This window comes from Phragmites australis, chromosome 12, assembly GCF_958298935.1.
Source record: "Phragmites australis chromosome 12, lpPhrAust1.1, whole genome shotgun sequence".
Lineage (NCBI taxonomy): Eukaryota > Viridiplantae > Streptophyta > Magnoliopsida > Poales > Poaceae > Phragmites > Phragmites australis.
The window spans coordinates 16,108,334-16,116,681 of record NC_084932.1 but is presented as its reverse complement, the minus strand read 5'-3'; positions in this window follow the sequence as shown (position 1 = coordinate 16,116,681).

Here is an 8,348-nt window from a genome sequence, read left to right as displayed (position 1 = left end):
GGCCATGTGGATTTAAGCGAGACTTAACTTTATTGCAAGTGGTGCAACGTGACACGTAGCACTTGACGTCACGTCTCATCTTTGGCCAAAAGAAATGAGCGGCTAGCACATCTTCAGTCTTCTTTGCTCCAAAATTTACCATCAATCCTCCTACATGCGCCTCCTGCAACCACAAAAGACGAACAAAGCTAGCTGAAATGTATAGCTTGTTAGCACGATAGAGCAATCCGTCATTCAGCACATATTTATTCCATATTTTCCCTTCTGTACAATGTTCAAGCACTTCTTTAAAGTCTAAATCAGCAGCATATAATTCATTAATGGTATCTAATCCAAAAATCTTATGATCAAGTTGAGATAACATGGTATAACGCCTAGAAAGCGCATCAGCAATCACATTGTCTTTTCCTTTCTTATGTTTTATAACATATGGAAATGACTCAATAAATTCTATCCATTTAACATATCGTTATTCAGTTTAGCTTGACTTCTAATATGTTTCAGCGATTCATGATCAGAATGTATAACAAATTCTTTGGGCCATAGATAATGTTGCCAAGTTTCAAGAACACGAACTAAATCATACAATTCTTTATCATAACTGTAATAATTCAGACTTGGCCCACTTAATTTCTTACTGAAATAAGCAATATGTTTACCTTCTTGAATTAACACACCTTTAATTCTAATCCCACTAGCATCACATTCTAGTTCAAAGGTCTTACTAAAATCAGGGAGTTGGAGCAATGGAGCATGGGTAAGTTTCTCTTTCAATAACTTGAATGCTTTTCCTTTTACAGGTCTCTATATGAAAATTACTCATTTCGTTGTCAACTCATTTAATGGAGCAGCAAGGGTGCTGAAATCTCGCACAAATCGTCAATAGAAACCCGCAAGACCATGAAAGATTCCTACTTGAGTAACAGTCTCAGGGGTTGGCCAGCACTTTATGGCTTCGATTTTTGCTTCATCCACCTCTATTCCCTGTGGAGGAATAACATAGACAAGAAGAGAAATTCGATCCGTGCAAAAGGTGCACTTTTCAAGGTTACCGAACGAACGTGCATCTCTCAAAGCATTAAAAACAGCATGTAAATGATAAAAGTGTTGTTCTTGTGATTTACTGTAAATCAATATATCATCAAAATAAACCACCACAAATCTTCCAATGAAAGCACGTAAAACTTCGTTCATCAATTTCATAAAAGTACTAGGTGCATTAGTTAACCCAAAAGACATTACTAACCATTCATACAAACTAAACTTAGTTTTAAATGCAGTCTTCTATTCATCTCCAAGAATCATTCTAATCTAGTGGTATCCGCTTCGCAAGTCAATTTTAGTGAAAATTATAGAACCACTCAATTCATCAAACATGTCATCTAACCTAGGGATAGGGTGATGATATCTGATAGTAATATTATTGATGGCTCTACAATCAACACACATACACCAACTATCATCTTTCTTAGGAACCAAAAGAACGGGAACAGCACACAGGCTAAGACTTTCTCGTACATACCCGCGGTCTAAAAGGTCTTGAACTTGTCACTGAATTTCCTTAGTCTCTTCCGGATTGATCCTATATGTAGCACGGTTTGGCAAAGTTGCTCCCAAAATCAAATCAATTTGATGCTCAATCACTCGATAGGTGGTAATCCTGGGGTACCTCAGCTGGAAATACATCTACAAACTCCTGCAAAAGGTTAGCAACAGCAGGAGGCAAAGAGGTAGATATATCCTCAAGTGAAACTAAAGCATCTTTGCATATCAAAGCATAGCATGATAGCTCGTTATCACAAATTTCAGTAAGGTCAGATTTAGTGGCAAGCATAACACACCCTTTCAGTTTAATTCCATCGAACTTAGAAGTTGTTGTTGTTTTCTCCTTTTTAGGTGGAAAAACTTTTTCTGCTACTTGCTGATTTTCATATTCATTCTCAAATTTTTTTTCTCTTATTTTCAGCTATCTCTTATTCACATTTCACAATTCCAGCGGTTAAAGGTAGAAAAGTTATTTTTTTTTCCTTTATGCAAAAGAGTGTACTTATTACTTCTACCATAATGTGTTGCATCAGTAACAAACTCTCATGGTCGTCCTAGTAAAAGAGAGCATGCTTGCATGGGAACTTCATCAAAATCAACACAATCATGGTATGAACCAATAGAAAAATGCACCCTTGCTGTTTGCATTATCTTCACCTTACCGCTATTGTTGAACCACTGAATGTGGTATGGATGAGGAAGTGTTCTTATCGGCAAGGAAAGTTTCTTGCTCAAATCTGAATTTACCAAATTGTTGCAGCTTCCTCCATCAATAATTACTCAAACATAGAAGTCCTTGACTATGAGGAACATCTAAAATAGATTATGGCATTGTAACTGTTCCGCTTACTCTATTTGAGTACTTAACACTCGCTGCACAATGAGTGTCCTATAATTCACCGTAGCAGCTGCACTCAATTCTTCCTCATGATCGATATCCGTCTCGAGTTCCTCCTCTTTACCTGCAAGGTTAGCTGCAAGAGCATATTCATCCTCAACATCACTAGCACTTACATATTCACCGTCCTCTGTTACAATGTATGCTCACTGATTTAGGCAATCCTTTATGACGTGGCCATTCCCTTGCATCGGTGGCATACAATCCCAATCGATCGGCCTGTAGAGGCAACCGAAGAAGAGCTCTTGGCTGGACCCTGCACACTTACAGATTTACTTACCTCAGGAGTGTGTGACGGTGTTGAGGGTACTGCTGAACGCACCCTACTCGAAAAAGGGGCAGCAGACCGTGAAGCTGAATGTTGGGCTGTTTTGTCTTGACCTGCGTTGATTTTAAAGAAGTCGAGCTTCCAAAATTATTCCTTGGCCTCTGTTGTCGTCCCTGCAATTCTTTTTCTGCCAAATATGCAAGTTGGAATAATCTAGAAACACTATCATATTCTTTGTAATCAACTATGTCATAAATTTCACACCTTAACCCTCCATAAAAGCGTGCCATTGCAGCATCTTCATCCTCAATAATATCACAACACAACATACTAATTTGTAGCTCCTGATAATATTTTTCTACGGATGTATCACCTTGGTTTAAGCGCTGCAATTTCTTACGCAAATCACATTTAAAAGAGGGTGGAACAAATCTGTTATCCATAGCAACCTTTAAAGCATTCCATGTCGTAGGCGTTAATCCATCGATGCAAACTCTATTCCAACAGATGATTACAAAATCTTTAAATTTACTAGTGGCTTGCCTAACTCAATGCACTTCAGGAACCAAATGAGCATGAAACTTCTGTTTGACCGTTATCTCCCAATCTAAATACTTTTCAGCATCATAAGCACCCGCAAAAGATGGTATAGTAAACTTAACCTTAGCAAAGGGATCATCATTAACACGTGGGTTATGTTGCTGAAAATCATTACCATTCATACCTTGACGGTTGAAGTTCAATTGATTCCGTTGTCGTGCATCAAAGGCGTCACGTTTTTGCCTCAAATTTTCTTCATCCGCGACAGACTCTTCTTGTTCATGAGCTGCAACATGAGGATCCAGTCGACCATTGTTCGGTGGAAGATTAACCAATCGATCAAAGCATGTATTGAGTATTTCAATACTTTCGTTGAGTCATTGCAATGCAGTATTGGTTCCCACAAGCTTTTTGTCAATGTCATCACTAATAGTTTGCCGATGATCCAACAATATTGTGAGTTCTTCTCTCAAAACACACTCTTTCGCATCCGATGTTTCACCTGCCATGGTTAGTAGTAGACAAAAGATAACAAAAGATATTATCCCTATCAACTACTAGGTGGTGGAGGTGGAGTCACACACTCTCAAACGTTTTACCACGCTCTTGCAAGTGTTCTTACCATACATAGCAGTAGGCACAACTGGTGGCTGGTTCGTGATACCTTATCGGGTGCGAGTGAGGTAGTTGCAAGGGGAGAAACCGTTCTGATCGAGAAAGGTGTAGCTTGGATAGGCAATATTTTGTAGCAAAGAATAGCAATAATTGAAATCAGATTAGCAAAGCTGAATAAAAGTCTACAGTACTCGTCACAGTTGCTGGCCCGAACACATTCCTAGAACTAGCTCAAGCAAGCCGAAAACTATAACTAACACCAGCACAATGGAACAAAATTCGCAATGCAAACTGATTCCTCTTTTTTTTTAATTCTCTCTCCTTCTCTCTTTTTTTCTTCTTGCTTTCTTTTCTTTTCTTTCTTTCTTTTTTTTTGCGAATGTGACACAAACTCAAAATTCTTCTACTGTCTTTTCTAAAACTAGTGAGGTATGTGGGTCACAAACTTTTTTTGGAGAGCAAGGGTATAAATGTAATAAAAGATACTCTCTCTCTCTCTCTCTCTGAACTCTAGCTACCTCTATTTCGGCTATGGTGATCGGATCCAGGAAGGTGGACGACTCTGACAAAGTGGTCGGATCCGAGAAAGTGGGTGGAATAACTGGTCGGGCAATGAGTGGATGGTCGGAGTGACTGGTCGGACCCTTGTTGTTGGTCGGAGTGACTGGTGGGTGGTCGAAGTGACTGGGTCGAGACCCCGAATGGGTGGTCTGAGGGAATGGTCGGGACCCAAGGGGACACAAACTCGGCTATAGTAGACTAGGCAAGCCGAGTAACTCGATGACTAAATTAGCAAAGACTCGACGATAGAAACTAGAATACGATGACTCGACCAGCAACAAACACCGACGATGGACTCAAACTCAACAACGTGAAAATTGAAAACAAAATTGCGAAAGGCACAAAGTGGTTTGGACAGCGAAAAACTAGGATCTAAATCCATTTTTGGGGGGGGGGGGGCAATTTTCTGGACTATGGGTAAAGAAACTCAACGAAACAAAAGGGATAACTGAGATGACCTAACGGGCAACCGAGGCTCTGATACCACTCTGTCGGTGTATCAGGAACCGGGGGTCCCTGAGTCCCGAGGCCAGGCCAGCCGTCCGCCACGTGTCACCATCCCGCGAGGTCCCTCTTGCGGGATGAGGAAAGTCTAAGTTCTGGGAGAAGGTGTTCAGGGCCATAGTCTCTGGTACCCGAGCACCCCAGTTCCCCAATGACCTGCAGAGTCTAAGTACCGGGAAGAAAGTGCTCGGGGAGGTGCCCGGTCACCCTCGAGCACCCTAGTCCCCCGATGATCAGAAGGGCTAAGTGTCGGGAGAGAGTGCTCGGGGACTGCGCGCAGCGGTCCCCGAGCGAACGGTTCCCGAGGGCCAGTGCGGAAGTGCTCGGGAGAGGATGCTCGGGGCTGCACGTGGCAGCCCCTGGGCTCTCGGTTCCCCGAAGGCTCATACAGGGATAAGCGTTCCCGGGAGAGAGTGCTCGGGGAGGTGAACAGTACCCCCGAGCACCCGGTACCCCGAAGACAAAGATAGGCATTCCCGAGAGAGAGTGCTCGGGGAGGTGAACGGTACCCCCGAGCACTCAGTTCCTCGACGACCCAGAGAGGCCCCCAAGGGGCCCACCGATGAGGTGTCCGCCTGCCAGAGGTCCAAGGCCGCATTAAATGAGCGCGCGTGGCCTGACATATCCAACTGCTCCCGCCGCAGCGTCAGTTCCTGCCATGCTTTGGCAGAGGGGCGTGGGGCTATTAATTGCACGGGTCCCGTCCCGTATCATCTGGTGTGTCTCGGGATAACATTGCCAGGATCAAGGCATTCCGCCTGCCGCCCTGCCGTGGCAGAGGAACAAGACAGGGCGGGCACGCCGGGTGGCTCTGTGGCTGCCCGGTGGGCCCTCTCAACGGCGCCCGTCGCCAGGGCGTCCACAGTGACGAGTGACCAGACGCGCGCCGCGTTTTTCCACTGCCCCAGTCACTTCGCCCAGAGGAAATGATGACGCCTTTCTCAGTCGTGGCGTCTTGGAACTTGTGCCCCCTCCTTCCCATTCGGGGCATGTCGCAGCCAGCGAGGGCATAAAAGAGTCGGCACACAGAAGAGAAGGGGGATCGGAGAGAAAAAAGCCCAAGCAATCAACGAAAGGGCACGAGTTGACTCACGAAGAAGACGAACCCCACAACGAACCAAGCCAACAGACGAAGACATTGCGAGCAAGCCTGAGCAGAGCTCCTGCCGAAGAACAAGGAGCCTCAAGCTCTTAGTTAGACACAATATTCTTGTAACCAGATACATCCTTGAGGGATCTCCCTCTGGACAGTTATTGCATCCATACAGGAGTAAGGTATTACGCCCCCGTGCGGCCCGAACCTGTCTAAACTCCGGTGCATTTATTTCTCTTTGCACTAGGTCGATCATCCCGCACCACCGGCCGTTGCATTTACATCCACTTCCATTTATTTCTCCGACGAACTTATTCAGGATCATCCCCCGGCCGAATCTCTAAAAAGGGGTCTCTCGAGATCCCTGCGACAGGAGCTAATCCTCCGACACACTCGATGCGCGTTTGCCTGATCTTCTGAAGGTAAAATGATAAGTCGATTAGTGGAGTTTCAACGTTGATGATCCAAAGGCTCCAATCAGAACAGATCAAGAACCCTCGCAACCACTACATCACTACTCAGTGGTTATCAACCGTGCTAAGACACGGTTGACCTCGCCAAGAAGGCTTTTGCTCCAAGCGAATTAAGAATACAAGCAAAAACAGGTAGATGCAATCTGAATATTGCTAATTACCAATGAAGCACTCGAGTTTGGGGTTCAACAAACCGATAAACGACGAAACTGTATTAAATAGAATAATCTAAGCTAAATCCAAGCATCAACTACTATGGCTACTGTGTATATATAGGGGCCGTGAGGTGGTCGACCTAAGGTTGTGCAACCGTGGAGAGAGGCGTGCACAACCTGGACTCCGACTCCCACACGATTACAAAATTCGACAGAGTTCGAAATGGTGATGCAGCACTTATTCATTTTACTCTGACTAAACTATAAGGAATATTTGGTCGAGCTCATATCCATTGGAAAGGGTTCATCATAAGTTTTCCAGAATGTCCAAGATTGCCTAAAACGGACTTTGTATGAGAGAGTTATGCCCATTTTACTAACCCCGCAGACACGCCGTTATCCCAACGGCTCACATATTCTGGGAACACCGGACGATCCGGCGTTAATAGAGGTACAAACACTGGACCATTCAGTGTGTACATTCTCAGAAACTAGCCGTTGGACTCCACTCAGAGTTTTTATAAACACCGGATTGTCCAGTGTAATCTTCAATCCATCACTGGACTATCCGATGAGTTTTCCTGAGCCAGACCATACCAAACTTCTTCTCTACACAAAATACTACGGTGTGCACTGTCTTCATCACCGGATCTTCCGGTGTGTATAACTTCTTCTTTTATGGATTTTCCACACCTTCTGTTAAATGCTTCGGTGAAGCCTCTGGTGTGCACTGTCTTCATTCCCAGACTTTCCGGTGTATAGAACTTCCTCATTTCTGGGTTTCCCACACACTCTGTTAAATGCTCCAGTGAAGCATCTGGTGTGCACTGTCTTTATCACCAGACCTTCCAGTGAGTGTAATCCACTCTGACCCTTTCTGACAGAATTACTCCAGTGTGTATATTCCTTATCACCGGATCATCCGGTGAGGCTACCTGCCTCTGAATATAATGCTCCAGTGCCTTAAGACTGAACCATCTAGTAAGAACAAATCTCCTGGGACTTCTCCAATTCAACCAAATTTTGTCCTAGCTGTAGTGGCTTCTTGATGTATTGCATCTATGAGACCTACTAACATATATTCTTGACAATAGTCCTATTGATTATGTTGTCATTAATCACTAAAATTACAATCATGATCTAATATGGCCATTTTCGCTACAATCTCTCCCTTTCTGGTGAGTGATGACAACACAACCAAAGCAAGAGGCAAATGATACCAATTTAGACTAATTAAGGGAATACAAGATTTTAAAAGTTCATAAGGTCATACCTCTTTGCTTGGATGCATGGTAAGGACAAATTATGGTACTAATTGTAAGGCAATTATTTTGTTACCAATTTATATCTCCTGTTTTTGCAACAATTTATATCTCCCTCGATCGACCCATGCAAGAGCTTCTTCATCTCCTTTGTCAACTCAAGATGCATCCCCTTTTGTCAACACTCTATTCAAGATAATTCTTGCATCTTGCTTTGGTCTCAAAAATTCTCCCCCTTTATCAATAATCTCAAAAATGCTACAAACACATGTTGAACTCAAGGGAAAAACATTAAAGTATTTTGGGAGAGAGCTTCATAAGCTATGATCTATGAGGTATTGATACCAATTGAAAAGATATACCAATTGAAAGAATATGAGGCATTGATTATAAAAGACAAACAAGGATCACAAATCATGAAACTCACATGATAT